Here is a 22516-nt window from a genome sequence, read left to right on the forward strand (position 1 = left end):
GAATTGCAGGAAACAGATTTCAGGAGGGAGATTCAAATCGCCTTTAAAGCACAGGAAAAGCGGCAAAACCTCGACAATGAAGCCCTTGGCCAAAAAGGGCGTATGCGTTTTTTCCTGAATATATTCAGGAAAAAACGCATACGCCCTTTTTGGCCAACCAAGCAACCTGGAAAGGCAAATCAGCGCTACAAAGAAGTCTCGCTTCCCATCGGTCAAAAGGGCCATGCTGAATAAAGTGTCCAAACCAGAAATGCAGGACAGGCCATGGAGAAACGGGAGCCTGGCTACGCTGATGGGCGGGATGTAAATTGCCAACAGCCACTCTGGAGAAGTGTACGGTGTGTCCTGAAACCTCCAAAAAACTCAGCTTAGAGAGCATAGGGCACTTCCACTCATGGGCGTATAAATTGGGAAAACTAAAAATCAGCAAGACACAGGCACCCCAAAGTTTAGGGCTGCTCTGTTGACAAGAACCTCCACTTCGTTACACCTTAAATATCCCAGGAAAGAGAAAAATGGATAAAGACGTTGTGGTCCTTATGTACAATGGAATATCACTCAGCCATGAAACCAACGTCATAAGGCTAGTAGCAGCATGATGAGTGGATTTAGGTATGACGATTCTAAGTGAAATAAGTCATACAGAAAAAGACACTTATCATAAGATATCACTTATAGAGGGAATGTAAAAACCGCTACCCTTGAACTGAATTACAAAACAGAACAGAGTCCCACGTTTAGAAAACACACTATGGCTGCTTCACGGGAAAGGTGAGGTGGGGTGATGCATAAAACAAGGGTTTCAAATTAGGTCAGATACCGTTCCATAAAGCCAATATGTAATAGACAAGACCTACTCCTTGCTCAGTGAATTGGACTCAACACCCCCTATTCACCGCCCAAGAATATATCTGACTAGTAAGAATCTTAAAACCTATGTTTTGATATCTCTCTGTAAGTGAGTCAAGTGGGTGTAAAGCGGCAGAGACACAGCAGAGGAAAGCAGCTATACCACATTATAAAAATCAATTACTTTTAAAAACCCGTGAAACAAAGACAGTGAAAGAGAGAGAAATTCTTACAAAATTCGTTCAGGGGCTGTGATGCCACCTGGATTGACCATATCTAGACCCACAGCTGATTGAGACATAAGGGTGGACACTCTTGGGGCTGAGAGGTTTGGTGAGGTTGGGTGAGGAAACACAGACCCTTTAAAGTAATACTGCATGGTACCCATCCCATGGGTCCCAAATCTCCAGGTTCAAGGGCATCTTCCTACATCAAAAACATGCATGAGAAACCCAGAAGATGGTACACCGTGTGATCGGGAAAGGTTTCCAAAACGCACCTCTTTTCTCATCTCCTTGTGCTCGGGTTCGCCATTCCAGCCGCTTTACTAGCAATCTCCCTCCTTGGAGAATCAGCACCTTTAACCTCCTGTTCCGTACAGGTTGCAATTTGTCCTGAGGATGAACGGGAAGAGGGGTAACCAATGAGAGACTAGCTCTAGGTATCGGGACAGGCACAGGTCACTCTATTTTCCCATCAGGAAGAAGAATTAACCACAGGCTCAGCCTGCCGCCCGGGACCAGAATAGGACCTGAAGCAATCCTGCGCTTTTGCGGCCAGCTCCCAAGAAAGTGAGTTGAAAAATGGAGCTCAGGGGCACTGCAATTCACAAACCTGCAGACTTATAAATGATAACTCTCGTCCACAAATATATTGAGGGAAGGTAACGAAGAGGAATGGAAAGCAAGGCAGAATTGCAGGAAACAGATTTCAGGAGGGAGATTCGAATCGCCTTTAAAGCACAGGAAAAGCGGCAAAACCTCGACAATGAAGCCCTTGGCCAAAAAGGGCGTATGCGTTTTTTCCTGAATATATTCAGGAAAAAACGCATACGCCCTTTTTGGCCAACCAAGCAACCTGGAAAGGCAAATCAGCGCTACAAAGAAGTCTCGCTTCCCATCGGTCAAAAGGGCCATGCTGAATAAAGTGTCAAAACCAGAAATGCAGGACAGGCCATGGAGAAACGGGAGCCTGGCTACGCTGATGGGCGGGATGTAAATTGCCAACGGCCACTCTGGAGAAGTGTACGGTGTGTCCTGAAACATCTAAAAAACTCAGCTTAGAGAGCATAGGGCACTTCCACTCATGGGCGTATAAATTGGGAAAACTAAAAATCAGCAAGACACAGGCACCCCAAAGTTAAGAGCTGCTCTCTTGACAAGAACCTCCACTTCGTTACACCTTAAATATCCCAGGAAAGAGAAAAATGGATAAAGAAGTTGTGGTCCTTTTGTACAATGGAATATCACTCAGCCAGGAAATCAACGTCATAAGGCTAGTGGCAGCATGATGAGTGGATTTAGGTACGACGATTCTAAGTGAAATAAGTCACACAGAAAAAGACACTTATCATAAGATATCACTTATAGAGGGAATGTAAAAACCGCTACCCTTGAACTGAATTACAAAACAGAACAGAGTCCCACGTTTAGAAAACACACTATGGCTGCTTAACGGGAAAGGTGAGGTGGGGTGATGCATAAAACAAGGGTTTAAAATTAGCTCAGATACCGTTCCATAAACCCAATATGTAATAGACAAGACCTACTCCTTGCTCAGTGATTTGGTCTCAACATCCCCTATTCACCGCCCAAGAATATATCTGACTAGTAAGAATCTTAAAACCTATATATTGATATCTCTCTGTAAGTGAGTCAAGTGGGTGTAAAGCGGCATAAACACAGCAGTAAAAAGCAGCTAAACCCCATTATAAAAATCAATTACTTTTAAAAACCCGTGAAACAAAGACAGTGAAAGAGAGAGAAATTCTTACAAAATTCGTTCAGGGGCTGTGATGCCACCTGGATTGACCATATCTAGACCCACAGCTGATTGAGACATAAGGGTGGACACTCTTGGGGCTGAGAGGTTTGGTGAGGTTGGGTGAGGAAACACAGACCCTTTAAAGTAATACTGCATGGTACCCATCCCATGGGTCCCAAATCTCCAGGTTCAAGGGCATCTTCCTACATCACAAACATGCATGAGAAACCCAGAAGATGGTACACCGTGTGATCGGGAAAGGTTTCCAAAACGCACCTCTTTTCTCATCTCCTTGTGCTCGGGTTCGCCATTCCAGCCGCTTTACTAGCAATCTCCCTCCTTGGAGAATCAGCACCTTTAACCTCCTGTTCCGTACAGGTTGCAATTTGTCCTGAGGATGAACGGGAAGAGGGGTAACCAATGAGAGACTAGCTCTAGGTATCGGGACAGGCACAGGTCACTCTATTTTCCCATCAGGAAGAAGAATTAACCACAGGCTCAGCCTGCCGCCCGGGACCAGAATAGGGCCTGAAGCAATCCTGCGCTTTTGCGGCCAGCTCCCAAGAAAGTGAGTTGAAAAATGGAGCTCAGGGGCACTGCAATTCACAAACCTGCAGACTTATAAATGATAACTCTCGTCCACAAATATATTGAGGGAAGGTAACGAAGAGGAATGGAAAGCAAGGCAGAATTGCAGGAAACAGATTTCAGGAGGGAGATTCGAATCGCCTTTAAAGCACAGGAAAAGCGGCAAAACCTCGACAATGAAGCCCTTGGCCAAAAAGGGCGTATGCGTTTTTTCCTGAATATATTCAGGAAAAAACGCATACGCCCTTTTTGGCCAACCAAGCAACCTGGAAAGGCAAATCAGCGCTACAAAGAAGTCTCGCTTCCCATCGGTCAAAAGGGCCATGCTGAATAAAGTGTCCAAACCAGAAATGCAGGACAGGCCATGGAGAAACGGGAGCCTGGCTACGCTGATGGGCGGGATGTAAATTGCCAACAGCCACTCTGGAGAAGTGTACGGTGTGTCCTGAAACCTCCAAAAAACTCAGCTTAGAGAGCATAGGGCACTTCCACTCATGGGCGTATAAATTGGGAAAACTAAAAATCAGCAAGACACAGGCACCCCAAAGTTTAGGGCTGCTCTGTTGACAAGAACCTCCACTTCGTTACACCTTAAATATCCCAGGAAAGAGAAAAATGGATAAAGACGTTGTGGTCCTTATGTACAATGGAATATCACTCAGCCATGAAACCAACGTCATAAGGCTAGTAGCAGCATGATGAGTGGATTTAGGTATGACGATTCTAAGTGAAATAAGTCATACAGAAAAAGACACTTATCATAAGATATCACTTATAGAGGGAATGTAAAAACCGCTACCCTTGAACTGAATTACAAAACAGAACAGAGTCCCACGTTTAGAAAACACACTATGGCTGCTTCACGGGAAAGGTGAGGTGGGGTGATGCATAAAACAAGGGTTTCAAATTAGGTCAGATACCGTTCCATAAAGCCAATATGTAATAGACAAGACCTACTCCTTGCTCAGTGAATTGGACTCAACACCCCCTATTCACCGCCCAAGAATATATCTGACTAGTAAGAATCTTAAAACCTATGTTTTGATATCTCTCTGTAAGTGAGTCAAGTGGGTGTAAAGCGGCAGAGACACAGCAGAAGAAAGCAGCTATACCACATTATAAAAATCAATTACTTTTAAAAACCCGTGAAACAAAGACAGTGAAAGAGAGAGAAATTCTTACAAAATTCGTTCAGGGGCTGTGATGCCACCTGGATTGACCATATCTAGACCCACAGCTGATTGAGACATAAGGGTGGACACTCTTGGGGCTGAGAGGTTTGGTGAGGTTGGGTGAGGAAACACAGACCCTTTAAAGTAATACTGCATGGTACCCATCCCATGGGTCCCAAATCTCCAGGTTCAAAGGCATCTTCCTACATCAAAAACATGCATGAGAAACCCAGAAGATGGTACACCGTGTGATCGGGAAAGGTTTCCAAAACGCACCTCTTTTCTCATCTCCTTGTGCTCGGGTTCGCCATTCCAGCCGCTTTACTAGCAATCTCCCTCCTTGGAGAATCAGCACCTTTAACCTCCTGTTCCGTACAGGTTGCAATTTGTCCTGAGGATGAACGGGAAGAGGGGTAACCAATGAGAGACTAGCTCTAGGTATCGGGACAGGCACAGGTCACTCTATTTTCCCATCAGGAAGAAGAATTAACCACAGGCTCAGCCTGCCGCCCGGGACCAGAATAGGGCCTGAAGCAATCCTGCGCTTTTGCGGCCAGCTCCCAAGAAAGCGAGTTGAAAAATGGAGCTCAGGGGCACTGCAATTCACAAACCTGCAGACTTATAAATGATAACTCTCGTCCACAAATATATTGAGGGAAGGTAACGAAGAGGAATGGAAAGCAAGGCAGAATTGCAGGAAACAGATTTCAGGAGGGAGATTCGAATCGCCTTTAAAGCACAGGAAAAGCGGCAAAACCTCGACAATGAAGCCCTTGGCCAAAAAGGGCGTATGCGTTTTTTCCTGAATATATTCAGGAAAAAACGCATACGCCCTTTTTGGCCAACCAAGCAACCTGGAAAGGCAAATCAGCGCTACAAAGAAGTCTCGCTTCCCATCGGTCAAAAGGGCCATGCTGAATAAAGTGTCCAAACCAGAAATGCAGGACAGGCCATGGAGAAACGGGAGCCTGGCTACGCTGATGGGCGGGATGTAAATTGCCAACAGCCACTCTGGAGAAGTGTACGGTGTGTCCTGAAACCTCTAAAAAACTCAGCTTAGAGAGCATAGGGCACTTCCACTCATGGGCGTATAAATTGGGAAAACTAAAAATCAGCAAGACACAGGCACCCCAAAGTTTAGGGCTGCTCTGTTGACAAGAACCTCCACTTCGTTACACCTTAAATATCCCAGGAAAGAGAAAAATGGATAAAGACGTTGTGGTCCTTATGTACAATGGAATATCACTCAGCCATGAAACCAACGTCATAAGGCTAGTAGCAGCATGATGAGTGGATTTAGGTATGACGATTCTAAGTGAAATAAGTCATACAGAAAAAGACACTTATCATAGGATATCACTTATAGACGGAATGTAAAAACCGCTACCCTTGAACTGAATTACAAAACAGAAAAGAGTCCCACGTTTAGAAAACACACTATGGCTGCTTCACGGGAAAGGTGAGGTGGGGTGATGCATAAAACAAGGGTTTCAAATTAGGTCAGATACCGTTCCATAAACCCAATATGTAATAGACAAGACCTACTCCTTGATCAGTGAATTGGACTCAACACCCCCTATTCACCGCCCAAGAATATATCTGACTAGTAAGAATCTTAAAACCTATGTTTTGATATCTCTCTGTAAGTGACTCAAGTGGGTGTAAAGCGGCAGAAACACAGCAGAGGAAAGCAGCTATACCACATTATAAAAATCAATTACTTTTAAAAACCCGTGAAACAAAGACAGTGAAAGAGAGAGAAATTCTTACAAAATTCGTTCAGGGGCTGTGATGCCACCTGGATTGACCATATCTAGACCCACAGCTGATTGAGACATAAGGGTGGACACTCTTGGGGCTGAGAGGTTTGGTGAGGTTGGGTGAGGAAACACAGACCCTTTAAAGTAATACTGCATGGTACCCATCCCATGGGTCCCAAATCTCCAGGTTCAAGGGCATCTTCCTACATCAAAAACATGCATGAGAAACCCAGAAGATGGTACACCGTGTGATCGGGAAAGTTTTCCAAAACGCACCTCTTTTCTCATCTCCTTGTGCTCGGGTTCGCCATTCCAGCCGCTTTACTAGCAATCTCCCTCCTTGGAGAATCAGCACCTTTAACCTCCTGTTCCGTACAGGTTGCAATTTGTCCTGAGGATGAACGGGAAGAGGGGTAACCAATGAGAGACTAGCTCTAGGTATCGGGACAGGCACAGGTCACTCTATTTTCCCATCAGGAAGAAGAATTAACCACAGGCTCAGCCTGCCGCCCGGGACCAGAATAGGGCCTGAAGCAATCCTGCGCTTTTGCGGCCAGCTCCCAAGAAAGTGAGTTGAAAAATGGAGCTCAGGGGCACTGCAATTCACAAACCTGCAGACTTATAAATGATAACTCTCGTCCACAAATATATTGAGGGAAGGTAACGAAGAGGAATGGAAAGCAAGGCAGAATTGCAGGAAACAGATTTCAGGAGGGAGATTCGAATCGCCTTTAAAGCACAGGAAAAGCGGCAAAACCTCGACAATGAAGCCCTTGGCCAAAAAGGGCGTATGCGTTTTTTCCTGATTATATCCAGGAAAAAACGCATACGCCCTTTTTGGCCAACCAAGCAACCTGGAAAGGCAAATCAGCGCTACAAAGAAGTCTCGCTTCCCATCGGTCAAAAGGGCCATGCTGAATAAAGTGTCAAAACCAGAAATGCAGGACAGGCCATGGAGAAACGGGAGCCTGGCTACGCTGATGGGCGGGATGTAAATTGCCAACAGCCACTCTGGAGAAGTGTACGGTGTGTCCTGAAACCTCCAAAAAACTCAGCTTAGAGAGCATAGGGCACTTCCACTCATGGGCGTATAAATTGGGAAAACTAAAAATCAGCAAGACACAGGCACCCCAAAGTTTAGGGCTGCTCTGTTGACAAGAACCTCCACTTCGTTACACCTTAAATATCCCAGGAAAGAGAAAAATGGATAAAGACGTTGTGGTCCTTATGTACAATGGAATATCACTCAGCCATGAAACCAACGTCATAAGGCTAGTAGCAGCATGATGAGTGGATTTAGGTATGACGATTCTAAGTGAAATAAGTCATACAGAAAAAGACACTTATCATAAGATATCACTTATAGAGGGAATGTAAAAACCGCTACCCTTGAACTGAATTACAAAACAGAACAGAGTCCCACGTTTAGAAAACACACTATGGCTGCTTCACGGGAAAGGTGAGGTGGGGTGATGCATAAAACAAGGGTTTCAAATTAGGTCAGATACCGTTCCATAAAGCCAATATGTAATAGACAAGACCTACTCCTTGCTCAGTGAATTGGACTCAACACCCCCTATTCACCGCCCAAGAATATATCTGACTAGTAAGAATCTTAAAACCTATGTTTTGATATCTCTCTGTAAGTGAGTCAAGTGGGTGTAAAGCGGCAGAGACACAGCAGAAGAAAGCAGCTATACCACATTATAAAAATCAATTACTTTTAAAAACCCGTGAAACAAAGACAGTGAAAGAGAGAGAAATTCTTACAAAATTCGTTCAGGGGCTGTGATGCCACCTGGATTGACCATATCTAGACCCACAGCTGATTGAGACATAAGGGTGGACACTCTTGGGGCTGAGAGGTTTGGTGAGGTTGGGTGAGGAAACACAGACCCTTTAAAGTAATACTGCATGGTACCCATCCCATGGGTCCCAAATCTCCAGGTTCAAAGGCATCTTCCTACATCAAAAACATGCATGAGAAACCCAGAAGATGGTACACCGTGTGATCGGGAAAGGTTTCCAAAACGCACCTCTTTTCTCATCTCCTTGTGCTCGGGTTCGCCATTCCAGCCGCTTTACTAGCAATCTCCCTCCTTGGAGAATCAGCACCTTTAACCTCCTGTTCCGTACAGGTTGCAATTTGTCCTGAGGATGAACGGGAAGAGGGGTAACCAATGAGAGACTAGCTCTAGGTATCGGGACAGGCACAGGTCACTCTATTTTCCCATCAGGAAGAAGAATTAACCACAGGCTCAGCCTGCCGCCCGGGACCAGAATAGGGCCTGAAGCAATCCTGCGCTTTTGCGGCCAGCTCCCAAGAAAGCGAGTTGAAAAATGGAGCTCAGGGGCACTGCAATTCACAAACCTGCAGACTTATAAATGATAACTCTCGTCCACAAATATATTGAGGGAAGGTAACGAAGAGGAATGGAAAGCAAGGCAGAATTGCAGGAAACAGATTTCAGGAGGGAGATTCGAATCGCCTTTAAAGCACAGGAAAAGCGGCAAAACCTCGACAATGAAGCCCTTGGCCAAAAAGGGCGTATGCGTTTTTTCCTGAATATATTCAGGAAAAAACGCATACGCCCTTTTTGGCCAACCAAGCAACCTGGAAAGGCAAATCAGCGCTACAAAGAAGTCTCGCTTCCCATCGGTCAAAAGGGCCATGCTGAATAAAGTGTCCAAACCAGAAATGCAGGACAGGCCATGGAGAAACGGGAGCCTGGCTACGCTGATGGGCGGGATGTAAATTGCCAACAGCCACTCTGGAGAAGTGTACGGTGTGTCCTGAAACCTCTAAAAAACTCAGCTTAGAGAGCATAGGGCACTTCCACTCATGGGCGTATAAATTGGGAAAACTAAAAATCAGCAAGACACAGGCACCCCAAAGTTTAGGGCTGCTCTGTTGACAAGAACCTCCACTTCGTTACACCTTAAATATCCCAGGAAAGAGAAAAATGGATAAAGACGTTGTGGTCCTTATGTACAATGGAATATCACTCAGCCATGAAACCAACGTCATAAGGCTAGTAGCAGCATGATGAGTGGATTTAGGTATGACGATTCTAAGTGAAATAAGTCATACAGAAAAAGACACTTATCATAGGATATCACTTATAGACGGAATGTAAAAACCGCTACCCTTGAACTGAATTACAAAACAGAAAAGAGTCCCACGTTTAGAAAACACACTATGGCTGCTTCACGGGAAAGGTGAGGTGGGGTGATGCATAAAACAAGGGTTTCAAATTAGGTCAGATACCGTTCCATAAACCCAATATGTAATAGACAAGACCTACTCCTTGATCAGTGAATTGGACTCAACACCCCCTATTCACCGCCCAAGAATATATCTGACTAGTAAGAATCTTAAAACCTATGTTTTGATATCTCTCTGTAAGTGACTCAAGTGGGTGTAAAGCGGCAGAAACACAGCAGAGGAAAGCAGCTATACCACATTATAAAAATCAATTACTTTTAAAAACCCGTGAAACAAAGACAGTGAAAGAGAGAGAAATTCTTACAAAATTCGTTCAGGGGCTGTGATGCCACCTGGATTGACCATATCTAGACCCACAGCTGATTGAGACATAAGGGTGGACACTCTTGGGGCTGAGAGGTTTGGTGAGGTTGGGTGAGGAAACACAGACCCTTTAAAGTAATACTGCATGGTACCCATCCCATGGGTCCCAAATCTCCAGGTTCAAGGGCATCTTCCTACATCAAAAACATGCATGAGAAACCCAGAAGATGGTACACCGTGTGATCGGGAAAGTTTTCCAAAACGCACCTCTTTTCTCATCTCCTTGTGCTCGGGTTCGCCATTCCAGCCGCTTTACTAGCAATCTCCCTCCTTGGAGAATCAGCACCTTTAACCTCCTGTTCCGTACAGGTTGCAATTTGTCCTGAGGATGAACGGGAAGAGGGGTAACCAATGAGAGACTAGCTCTAGGTATCGGGACAGGCACAGGTCACTCTATTTTCCCATCAGGAAGAAGAATTAACCACAGGCTCAGCCTGCCGCCCGGGACCAGAATAGGGCCTGAAGCAATCCTGCGCTTTTGCGGCCAGCTCCCAAGAAAGTGAGTTGAAAAATGGAGCTCAGGGGCACTGCAATTCACAAACCTGCAGACTTATAAATGATAACTCTCGTCCACAAATATATTGAGGGAAGGTAACGAAGAGGAATGGAAAGCAAGGCAGAATTGCAGGAAACAGATTTCAGGAGGGAGATTCGAATCGCCTTTAAAGCACAGGAAAAGCGGCAAAACCTCGACAATGAAGCCCTTGGCCAAAAAGGGCGTATGCGTTTTTTCCTGATTATATCCAGGAAAAAACGCATACGCCCTTTTTGGCCAACCAAGCAACCTGGAAAGGCAAATCAGCGCTACAAAGAAGTCTCGCTTCCCATCGGTCAAAAGGGCCATGCTGAATAAAGTGTCAAAACCAGAAATGCAGGACAGGCCATGGAGAAACGGGAGCCTGGCTACGCTGATGGGCGGGATGTAAATTGCCAACAGCCACTCTGGAGAAGTGTACGGTGTGTCCTGAAACCTCCAAAAAACTCAGCTTAGAGAGCATAGGGCACTTCCACTCATGGGCGTATAAATTGGGAAAACTAAAAATCAGCAAGACACAGGCACCCCAAAGTTTAGGGCTGCTCTGTTGACAAGAACCTCCACTTCGTTACACCTTAAATATCCCAGGAAAGAGAAAAATGGATAAAGACGTTGTGGTCCTTATGTACAATGGAATATCACTCAGCCATGAAACCAACGTCATAAGGCTAGTAGCAGCATGATGAGTGGATTTAGGTATGACGATTCTAAGTGAAATAAGTCATACAGAAAAAGACACTTATCATAAGATATCACTTATAGAGGGAATGTAAAAACCGCTACCCTTGAACTGAATTACAAAACAGAACAGAGTCCCACGTTTAGAAAACACACTATGGCTGCTTCACGGGAAAGGTGAGGTGGGGTGATGCATAAAACAAGGGTTTCAAATTAGGTCAGATACCGTTCCATAAACCCAATATGTAATAGACAAGACCTACTCCTTGATCAGTGAATTGGACTCAACACCCCCTATTCACCGCCCAAGAATATATCTGACTAGTAAGAATCTTAAAACCTATGTTTTGATATCTCTCTGTAAGTGAGTCAAGTGGGTGTAAAGCGGCAGAGACACAGCAGAAGAAAGCAGCTATACCACATTATAAAAATCAATTACTTTTAAAAACCCGTGAAACAAAGACAGTGAAAGAGAGAGAAATTCTTACAAAATTCGTTCAGGGGCTGTGATGCCACCTGGATTGACCATATCTAGACCCACAGCTGATTGAGACATAAGGGTGGACACTCTTGGGTCTGAGAGGTTTGGTGAGGTTGGGTGAGGAAACACAGACCCTTTAAAGTAATACTGCATGGTACCCATCCCATGGGTCCCAAATCTCCAGGTTCAAAGGCATCTTCCTACATCAAAAACATGCATGAGAAACCCAGAAGATGGTACACCGTGTGATCGGGAAAGGTTTCCAAAACGCACCTCTTTTCTCATCTCCTTGTGCTCGGGTTCGCCATTCCAGCCGCTTTACTAGCAATCTCCCTCCTTGGAGAATCAGCACCTTTAACCTCCTGTTCCGTACAGGTTGCAATTTGTCCTGAGGATGAACGGGAAGAGGGGTAACCAATGAGAGACTAGCTCTAGGTATCGAGACAGGCACAGGTCACTCTATTTTCCCATCAGGAAGAAGAATTAACCACAGGCTCAGCCTGCCGCCCGGGACCAGAATAGGGCCTGAAGCAATCCTGCGCTTTTGCGGCCAGCTCCCAAGAAAGCGAGTTGAAAAATGGAGCTCAGGGGCACTGCAATTCACAAACCTGCAGACTTATAAATGATAACTCTCGTCCACAAATATATTGAGGGAAGGTAACGAAGAGGAATGTAAAGCAAGGCAGAATTGCAGGAAACAGATTTCAGGAGGGAGATTCGAATCGCCTTTAAAGCACAGGAAAAGCGGCAAAACCTCGACAATGAAGCCCTTGGCCAAAAAGGGCGTATGCGTTTTTTCCTGAATATATTCAGGAAAAAACGCATACGCCCTTTTTGGCCAACCAAGCAACCTGGAAAGGCAAATCAGCGCTACAAAGAAGTCTCGCTTCCCATCGGTCAAAAGGGCCATGCTGAATAAAGTGTCAAAACCAGTAATGCAGGACAGGCCATGGAGAAACGGGAGCCTGGCTACGCTGATGGGCGGGATGTAAATTGCCAACAGCCACTCTGGAGAAGTGTACGGTGTGTCCTGAAACCTCTAAAAAACTCAGCTTAGAGAGCATAGGGCACTTCCACTCATGGGCGTATAAATTGGGAAAACTAAAAATCAGCAAGACACAGGCACCCCAAAGTTTAGGGCTGCTCTGTTGACAAGAACCTCCACTTCGTTACACCTTAAATATCCCAGGAAAGAGAAAAATGGATAAAGACGTTGTGGTCCTTATGTACAATGGAATATCACTCAGCCATGAAACCAACGTCATAAGGCTAGTAGCAGCATGATGAGTGGATTTAGGTATGACGATTCTAAGTGAAATAAGTCATACAGAAAAAGACACTTATCATAAGATATCACTTATAGAGGGAATGTAAAAACCGCTACCCTTGAACTGAATTACAAAACAGAAAAGAGTCCCACGTTTAGAAAACACACTATGGCTGCTTCACGGGAAAGGTGAGGTGGGGTGATGCATAAAACAAGGGTTTCAAATTAGGTCAGATACCGTTCCATAAACCCAATATGTAATAGACAAGACCTACTCCTTGATCAGTGAATTGGACTCAACACCCCCTATTCACCGCCCAAAAATATATCTGACTAGTAAGAATCTTAAAACCTATGTTTTGATATCTCTCTGTAAGTGACTCAAGTGGGTGTAAAGCGGCAGAAACACAGCAGAGGAAAGCAGCTATACCACATTATAAAAATCAATTACTTTTAAAAACCCGTGAAACAAAGACAGTGAAAGAGAGAGAAATTCTTACAAAATTCGTTCAGGGGCTGTGATGCCACCTGGATTGACCATATCTAGACCCACAGCTGATTGAGACATAAGGGTGGACACTCTTGGGGCTGAGAGGTTTCGTGAGGTTGGGTGAGGAAACACAGACCCTTTAAAGTAATACTGCATGGTACCCATCCCATGGGTCCCAAATCTCCAGGTTCAAGGGCATCTTCCTACATCAAAAACATGCATGAGAAACCCAGAAGATGGTACACCGTGTGATCGGGAAAGGTTTCCAAAACGCACCTCTTTTCTCATCTCCTTGTGCTCGGGTTCGCCATTCCAGCCGCTTTACTAGCAATCTCCCTCCTTGGAGAATCAGCACCTTTAACCTCCTGTTCCGTACAGGTTGCAATTTGTCCTGAGGATGAACGGGAAGAGGGGTAACCAATGAGAGACTAGCTCTAGGTATCGGGACAGGCACAGGTCACTCTATTTTCCCATCAGGAAGAAGAATTAACCACAGGCTCAGCCTGCCGCCCGGGACCAGAATAGGGCCTGAAGCAATCTTGCGCTTTTGCGGCCAGCTCCCAAGAAAGTGAGTTGAAAAATGGAGCTCAGGGGCACTGCAATTCACAAACCTGCAGACTTATAAATGATAACTCTCGTCCACAAATATATTGAGGGAAGGTAACGAAGAGGAATGGAAAGCAAGGCAGAATTGCAGGAAACAGATTTCAGGAGGGAGATTCGAATCGCCTTTAAAGCACAGGAAAAGCGGCAAAACCTCGACAATGAAGCCCTTGGCCAAAAAGGGCGTATGCGTTTTTTCCTGAATATATTCAGGAAAAAACGCATACGCCCTTTTTGGCCAACCAAGCAACCTGGAAAGGCAAATCAGCGCGACAAAGAAGTCTCGCTTCCCATCGGTCAAAAGGGCCATGCTGAATAAAGTGTCCAAACCAGAAATGCAGGACAGGCCATGGAGAAACGGGAGCCTGGCTACGCTGATGGGCGGGATGTAAATTGCCAACAGCCACTCTGGAGAAGTGTACGGTGTGTCCTGAAACCTCTAAAAACCTCAGCTTAGAGAGCAAAGGGCACTTCCACTCATGGGCGTATAAATTGGGAAAACTAAAAATCAGCAAGACACAGGCACCCCAAAGTTTAGGGCTGCTCTGTTGACAAGAACCTCCACTTCGTTACACCTTAAATATCCCAGGAAAGAGAAAAATGGATAAAGACGTTGTGGTCCTTATGTACAATGGAATATCACTCAGCCATGAAACCAACGTCATAAGGCTAGTAGCAGCATGATGAGTGGATTTAGGTATGACGATTCTAAGTGAAATAAGTCATACAGAAAAAGACACTTATCATAGGATATCACTTATAGAGGGAATGTAAAAACCGCTACCCTTGAACTGAATTACAAAACAGAACAGAGTCCCACGTTTAGAAAACACACTATGGCTGCTTCACGGGAAAGGTGAGGTGGGGTGATGCATAAAACAAGGGTTTCAAATTAGGTCAGATACCGTTCCATAAACCCAATATGTAATAGACAAGACCTACTCCTTGATCAGTGAATTGGACTCAACACCCCCTATTCACCGCCCAAGAATATATCTGACTAGTAAGAATCTTAAAACCTATGTATTGATATCTCTCTGTAAGTGACTCAAGTGGGTGTAAAGCGGCAGAAACACAGCAGAGGAAAGCAGCTAAACCACATTATAAAAATCAATTACTTTTAAAAACCCGTGAAACAAAGACAGTGAAAGAGAGAGAAATTCTTACAAAATTCGTTCAGGGGCTGTGATGCCACCTGGATTGACCATATCTAGACCCACAGCTGATTGAGACATAAGGGTGGACACTCTTGGGGCTGAGAGGTTTGGTGAGGTTGGGTGAGGAAACACAGACCCTTTAAAGTCATACTGCATGGTACCCATCCCATGGGTCCCAAATCTCCAGGTTCAAGGGCATCTTCCTACATCAAAAACATGCATGAGAAACCCAGAAGATGGTACACCGTGTGATCGGGAAAGGTTTCCAAAACGCACCTCTTTTCTCATCTCCTTGTGCTCGGGTTCGCCATTCCAGCCGCTTTACTAGCAATCTCCCTCCTTGGAGAATCAGCACCTTTAACCTCCTGTTCCGTACAGGTTGCAATTTGTCCTGAGGATGAACGGGAAGAGGGGTAACCAATGAGAGACTAGCTCTAGGTATCGGGACAGGCACAGGTCACTCTATTTTCCCATCAGGAAGAAGAATTAACCACAGGCTCAGCCTGCCGCCCGGGACCAGAATAGGACCTGAAGCAATCCTGCGCTTTTGCAGCCAGCTCCCAAGAAAGCGAGTTGAAAAATGGAGCTCAGGGGCACTGCAATTCACAAACCTGCAGACTTATAAATGATAACTCTCGTCCACAAATATATTGAGGGAAGGTAACGAAGAGGAATGGAAAGCAAGGCAGAATTGCAGGAAACAGATTTCAGGAGGGAGATTCGAATCGCCTTTAAAGCACAGGAAAAGCGGCAAAACCTCGACAATGAAGCCCTTGGCCAAAAAGGGCGTATGCGTTTTTTCCTGAATATATTCAGGAAAAAACGCATACGCCCTTTTTGGCCAACCAAGCAACCTGGAAAGGCAAATCAGCGCTACAAAGAAGTCTCGCTTCCCATCGGTCAAAAGGGCCATGCTGAATAAAGTGTCAAAACCAGAAATGCAGGACAGGCCATGGAGAAACGGGAGCCTGGCTACGCTGATGGGCGGGATGTAAATTGACAACGGCCACTCTGGAGAAGTGTACGGTGTGTCCTGAAACATCTAAAAAACTCAGCTTAGAGAGCATAGGGCACTTCCACTCATGGGCGTATAAATTGGGAAAACTAAAAATCAGCAAGACACAGGCACCCCAAAGTTAAGAGCTGCTCTCTTGACAAGAACCTCCACTTCGTTACACCTTAAATATCCCAGGAAAGAGAAAAATGGATAAAGAAGTTGTGGTCCTTTTGTACAATGGAATATCACTAAGCCAGGAAATCAACGTCATAAGGCTAGTGGCAGCATGATGAGTGGATTTAGGTACGACGATTCTAAGTGAAATAAGTCACACAGAAAAAGACACTTATCATAAGATATCACTTATAGAGGGAATGTAAAAACCGCTACCCTTGAACTGAATTACAAAACAGAACAGAGTCCCACGTTTAGAAAACACACTATGGCTGCTTAACGGGAAAGGTGAGGTGGGGTGATGCATAAAACAAGGGTTTAAAATTAGCTCAGATACCGTTCCATAAACCCAATATGTAATAGACAAGACCTACTCCTTGCTCAGTGATTTGGACTCAACATCCCCTATTCACCGCCCAAGAATATATCTGACTAGTAAGAATCTTAAAACCTATATATTGATATCTCTCTGTAAGTGAGTCAAGTGGGTGTAAAGCGGCATAAACACAGCAGTAAAAAGCAGCTAAACCCCATTATAAAAATCAATTACTTTTAAAAACCCGTGAAACAAAGACAGTGAAAGAGAGAGAAATTCTTACAAAATTCGTTCAGGGGCTGTGATGCCACCTGGATTGACCATATCTAGACCCACAGCTGATTGAGACATAAGGGTGGACACTCTTGGGGCTGAGAGGTTTGGTGAGGTTGGGTGAGGAAACACAGACCCTTTAAAGTAATACTGCATGGTACCCATCCCATGGGTCCCAAATCTCCAGGTTCAAGGGCATCTTCCTACATCACAAACATGCATGAGAAACCCAGAAGATGGTACACCGTGTGATCGGGAAAGGTTTCCAAAACGCACCTCTTTTCTCATCTCCTTGTGCTCGGGTTCGCCATTCCAGCCGCTTTACTAGCAATCTCCCTCCTTGGAGAATCAGCACCTTTAACCTCCTGTTCCGTACAGGTTGCAATTTGTCCTGAGGATGAACGGGAAGAGGGGTAACCAATGAGAGACTAGCTCTAGGTATCGGGACAGGCACAGGTCACTCTATTTTCCCATCAGGAAGAAGAATTAACCACAGGCTCAGCCTGCCGCCCGGGACCAGAATAGGGCCTGAAGCAATCCTGCGCTTTTGCGGCCAGCTCCCAAGAAAGTGAGTTGAAAAATGGAGCTCAGGGGCACTGCAATTCACAAACCTGCAGACTTATAAATGATAACTCTCGTCCACAAATATATTGAGGGAAGGTAACGAAGAGGAATGGAAAGCAAGGCAGAATTGCAGGAAACAGATTTCAGGAGGGAGATTCGAATCGCCTTTAAAGCACAGGAAAAGCGGCAAAACCTCGACAATGAAGCCCTTGGCCAAAAAGGGCGTATGCGTTTTTTCCTGAATATATTCAGGAAAAAACGCATACGCCCTTTTTGGCCAACCAAGCAACCTGGAAAGGCAAATCAGCGCTACAAAGAAGTCTCGCTTCCCATCGGTCAAAAGGGCCATGCTGAATAAAGTGTCCAAACCAGAAATGCAGGACAGGCCATGGAGAAACGGGAGCCTGGCTACGCTGATGGGCGGGATGTAAATTGCCAACAGCCACTCTGGAGAAGTGTACGGTGTGTCCTGAAACCTCCAAAAAACTCAGCTTAGAGAGCATAGGGCACTTCCACTCATGGGCGTATAAATTGGGAAAACTAAAAATCAGCAAGACACAGGCACCCCAAAGTTTAGGGCTGCTCTGTTGACAAGAACCTCCACTTCGTTACACCTTAAATATCCCAGGAAAGAGAAAAATGGATAAAGACGTTGTGGTCCTTATGTACAATGGAATATCACTCAGCCATGAAACCAACGTCATAAGGCTAGTAGCAGCATGATGAGTGGATTTAGGTATGACGATTCTAAGTGAAATAAGTCATACAGAAAAAGACACTTATCATAAGATATCACTTATAGAGGGAATGTAAAAACCGCTACCCTTGAACTGAATTACAAAACAGAACAGAGTCCCACGTTTAGAAAACACACTATGGCTCCTTCACGGGAAAGGTGAGGTGGGGTGATGCATAAAACAAGGGTTTCAAATTAGGTCAGATACCGTTCCATAAAGCCAATATGTAATAGACAAGACCTACTCCTTGCTCAGTGAATTGGACTCAACACCCCCTATTCACCGCCCAAGAATATATCTGACTAGTAAGAATCTTAAAACCTATGTTTTGATATCTCTCTGTAAGTGAGTCAAGTGGGTGTAAAGCGGCAGAGACACAGCAGAAGAAAGCAGCTATACCACATTATAAAAATCAATTACTTTTAAAAACCCGTGAAACAAAGACAGTGAAAGAGAGAGAAATTCTTACAAAATTCGTTCAGGGGCTGTGATGCCACCTGGATTGACCATATCTAGACCCACAGCTGATTGAGACATAAGGGTGGACACTCTTGGGGCTGAGAGGTTTGGTGAGGTTGGGTGAGGAAACACAGACCCTTTAAAGTAATACTGCATGGTACCCATCCCATGGGTCCCAAATCTCCAGGTTCAAAGGCATCTTCCTACATCAAAAACATGCATGAGAAACCCAGAAGATGGTACACCGTGTGATCGGGAAAGGTTTCCAAAACGCACCTCTTTTCTCATCTCCTTGTGCTCGGGTTCGCCATTCCAGCCGCTTTACTAGCAATCTCCCTCCTTGGAGAATCAGCACCTTTAACCTCCTGTTCCGTACAGGTTGCAATTTGTCCTGAGGATGAACGGGAAGAGGGGTAACCAATGAGAGACTAGCTCTAGGTATCGGGACAGGCACAGGTCACTCTATTTTCCCATCAGGAAGAAGAATTAACCACAGGCTCAGCCTGCCGCCCGGGACCAGAATAGGGCCTGAAGCAATCCTGCGCTTTTGCGGCCAGCTCCCAAGAAAGCGAGTTGAAAAATGGAGCTCAGGGGCACTGCAATTCACAAACCTGCAGACTTATAAATGATAACTCTCGTCCACAAATATATTGAGGGAAGGTAACGAAGAGGAATGGAAAGCAAGGCAGAATTGCAGGAAACAGATTTCAGGAGGGAGATTCGAATCGCCTTTAAAGCACAGGAAAAGCGGCAAAACCTCGACAATGAAGCCCTTGGCCAAAAAGGGCGTATGCGTTTTTTCCTGAATATATTCAGGAAAAAACGCATACGCCCTTTTTGGCCAACCAAGCAACCTGGAAAGGCAAATCAGCGCTACAAAGAAGTCTCGCTTCCCATCGGTCAAAAGGGCCATGCTGAATAAAGTGTCCAAACCAGAAATGCAGGACAGGCCATGGAGAAACGGGAGCCTGGCTACGCTGATGGGCGGGATGTAAATTGCCAACAGCCACTCTGGAGAAGTGTACGGTGTGTCCTGAAACCTCTAAAAAACTCAGCTTAGAGAGCATAGGGCACTTCCACTCATGGGCGTATAAATTGGGAAAACTAAAAATCAGCAAGACACAGGCACCCCAAAGTTTAGGGCTGCTCTGTTGACAAGAACCTCCACTTCGTTACACCTTAAATATCCCAGGAAAGAGAAAAATGGATAAAGACGTTGTGGTCCTTATGTACAATGGAATATCACTCAGCCATGAAACCAACGTCATAAGGCTAGTAGCAGCATGATGAGTGGATTTAGGTATGACGATTCTAAGTGAAATAAGTCATACAGAAAAAGACACTTATCATAGGATATCACTTATAGACGGAATGTAAAAACCGCTACCCTTGAACTGAATTACAAAACAGAAAAGAGTCCCACGTTTAGAAAACACACTATGGCTGCTTCACGGGAAAGGTGAGGTGGGGTGATGCATAAAACAAGGGTTTCAAATTAGGTCAGATACCGTTCCATAAACCCAATATGTAATAGACAAGACCTACTCCTTGATCAGTGAATTGGACTCAACACCCCCTATTCACCGCCCAAGAATATATCTGACTAGTAAGAATCTTAAAACCTATGTTTTGATATCTCTCTGTAAGTGACTCAAGTGGGTGTAAAGCGGCAGAAACACAGCAGAGGAAAGCAGCTATACCACATTATAAAAATCAATTACTTTTAAAAACCCGTGAAACAAAGACAGTGAAAGAGAGAGAAATTCTTACAAAATTCGTTCAGGGGCTGTGATGCCACCTGGATTGACCATATCTAGACCCACAGCTGATTGAGACATAAGGGTGGACACTCTTGGGGCTGAGAGGTTTGGTGAGGTTGGGTGAGGAAACACAGACCCTTTAAAGTAATACTGCATGGTACCCATCCCATGGGTCCCAAATCTCCAGGTTCAAGGGCATCTTCCTACATCAAAAACATGCATGAGAAACCCAGAAGATGGTACACCGTGTGATCGGGAAAGTTTTCCAAAACGCACCTCTTTTCTCATCTCCTTGTGCTCGGGTTCGCCATTCCAGCCGCTTTACTAGCAATCTCCCTCCTTGGAGAATCAGCACCTTTAACCTCCTGTTCCGTACAGGTTGCAATTTGTCCTGAGGATGAACGGGAAGAGGGGTAACCAATGAGAGACTAGCTCTAGGTATCGGGACAGGCACAGGTCACTCTATTTTCCCATCAGGAAGAAGAATTAACCACAGGCTCAGCCTGCCGCCCGGGACCAGAATAGGGCCTGAAGCAATCCTGCGCTTTTGCGGCCAGCTCCCAAGAAAGTGAGTTGAAAAATGGAGCTCAGGGGCACTGCAATTCACAAACCTGCAGACTTATAAATGATAACTCTCGTCCACAAATATATTGAGGGAAGGTAACGAAGAGGAATGGAAAGCAAGGCAGAATTGCAGGAAACAGATTTCAGGAGGGAGATTCGAATCGCCTTTAAAGCACAGGAAAAGCGGCAAAACCTCGACAATGAAGCCCTTGGCCAAAAAGGGCGTATGCGTTTTTTCCTGATTATATCCAGGAAAAAACGCATACGCCCTTTTTGGCCAACCAAGCAACCTGGAAAGGCAAATCAGCGCTACAAAGAAGTCTCGCTTCCCATCGGTCAAAAGGGCCATGCTGAATAAAGTGTCCAAACCAGAAATGCAGGACAGGCCATGGAGAAACGGGAGCCTGGCTACGCTGATGGGCGGGATGTAAATTGCCAACAGCCACTCTGGAGAAGTGTACGGTGTGTCCTGAAACCTCTAAAAACCTCAGCTTAGAGAGCAAAGGGCACTTCCACTCATGGGCGTATAAATTGGGAAAACTAAAAATCAGCAAGACACAGGCACCCCAAAGTTTAGGGCTGCTCTGTTGACAAGAACCTCCACTTCGTTACACCTTAAATATCCCAGGAAAGAGAAAAATGGATAAAGACGTTGTGGTCCTTATGTACAATGGAATATCACTCAGCCATGAAACCAATGTCATAAGGCTAGTAGCAGCATGATGAGTGGATTTAGGTATGACGATTCTAAGTGAAATAAGTCATACAGAAAAAGACACTTATCATAGGATATCACTTATAGACGGAATGTAAAAACCGCTACCCTTGAACTGAATTACAAAACAGAACAGAGTCCCACGTTTAGAAAACACACTATGGCTGCTTCACGGGAAAGGTGAGGTGGGGTGATGCATAAAACAAGGGTTTCAAATTAGGTCAGATACCGTTCCATAAACCCAATATGTAATAGACAAGACCTACTCCTTGCTCAGTGAATTGGACTCAACACCCCCTATTCACCGCCCAAGAATATATCTGACTAGTAAGAATCTTAAAACCTATGTTTTGATATCTCTCTGTAAGTGAGTCAAGTGGGTGTAAAGCGGCAGAAACACAGCAGAGGAAAGCAGCTAAACCACATTATAAAAATCAATTACTTTTAAAAACCCGTGAAACAAAGACAGTGAAAGAGAGAGAAATTCTTACAAAATTCGTTCAGGGGCTGTGATGCCACCTGGATTGACCATATCTAGACACACAGCTGATTGAGACATAAGGGTGGACACTCTTGGGGCTGAGAGGTTTCGTGAGGTTGGGTGAGGAAACACAGACCCTTTAAAGTAATACTGCATGGTACCCATCCCATGGGTCCCAAATCTCCAGGTTCAAGGGCATCTTCCTACATCAAAAACATGCATGAGAAACCCAGAAGATGGTACACCGTGTGATCGGGAAAGGTTTCCAAAACGCACCTCTTTTCTCATCTCCTTGTGCTCGGGTTCGCCATTTCAGCCGCTTTA

The sequence above is a fragment of the Balaenoptera physalus genome (assembly GCF_965194825.1).
Source record: "Balaenoptera physalus genome assembly, chromosome: 9".
NCBI classification, from domain to species: Eukaryota; Metazoa; Chordata; class Mammalia; order Artiodactyla; family Balaenopteridae; genus Balaenoptera; species Balaenoptera physalus.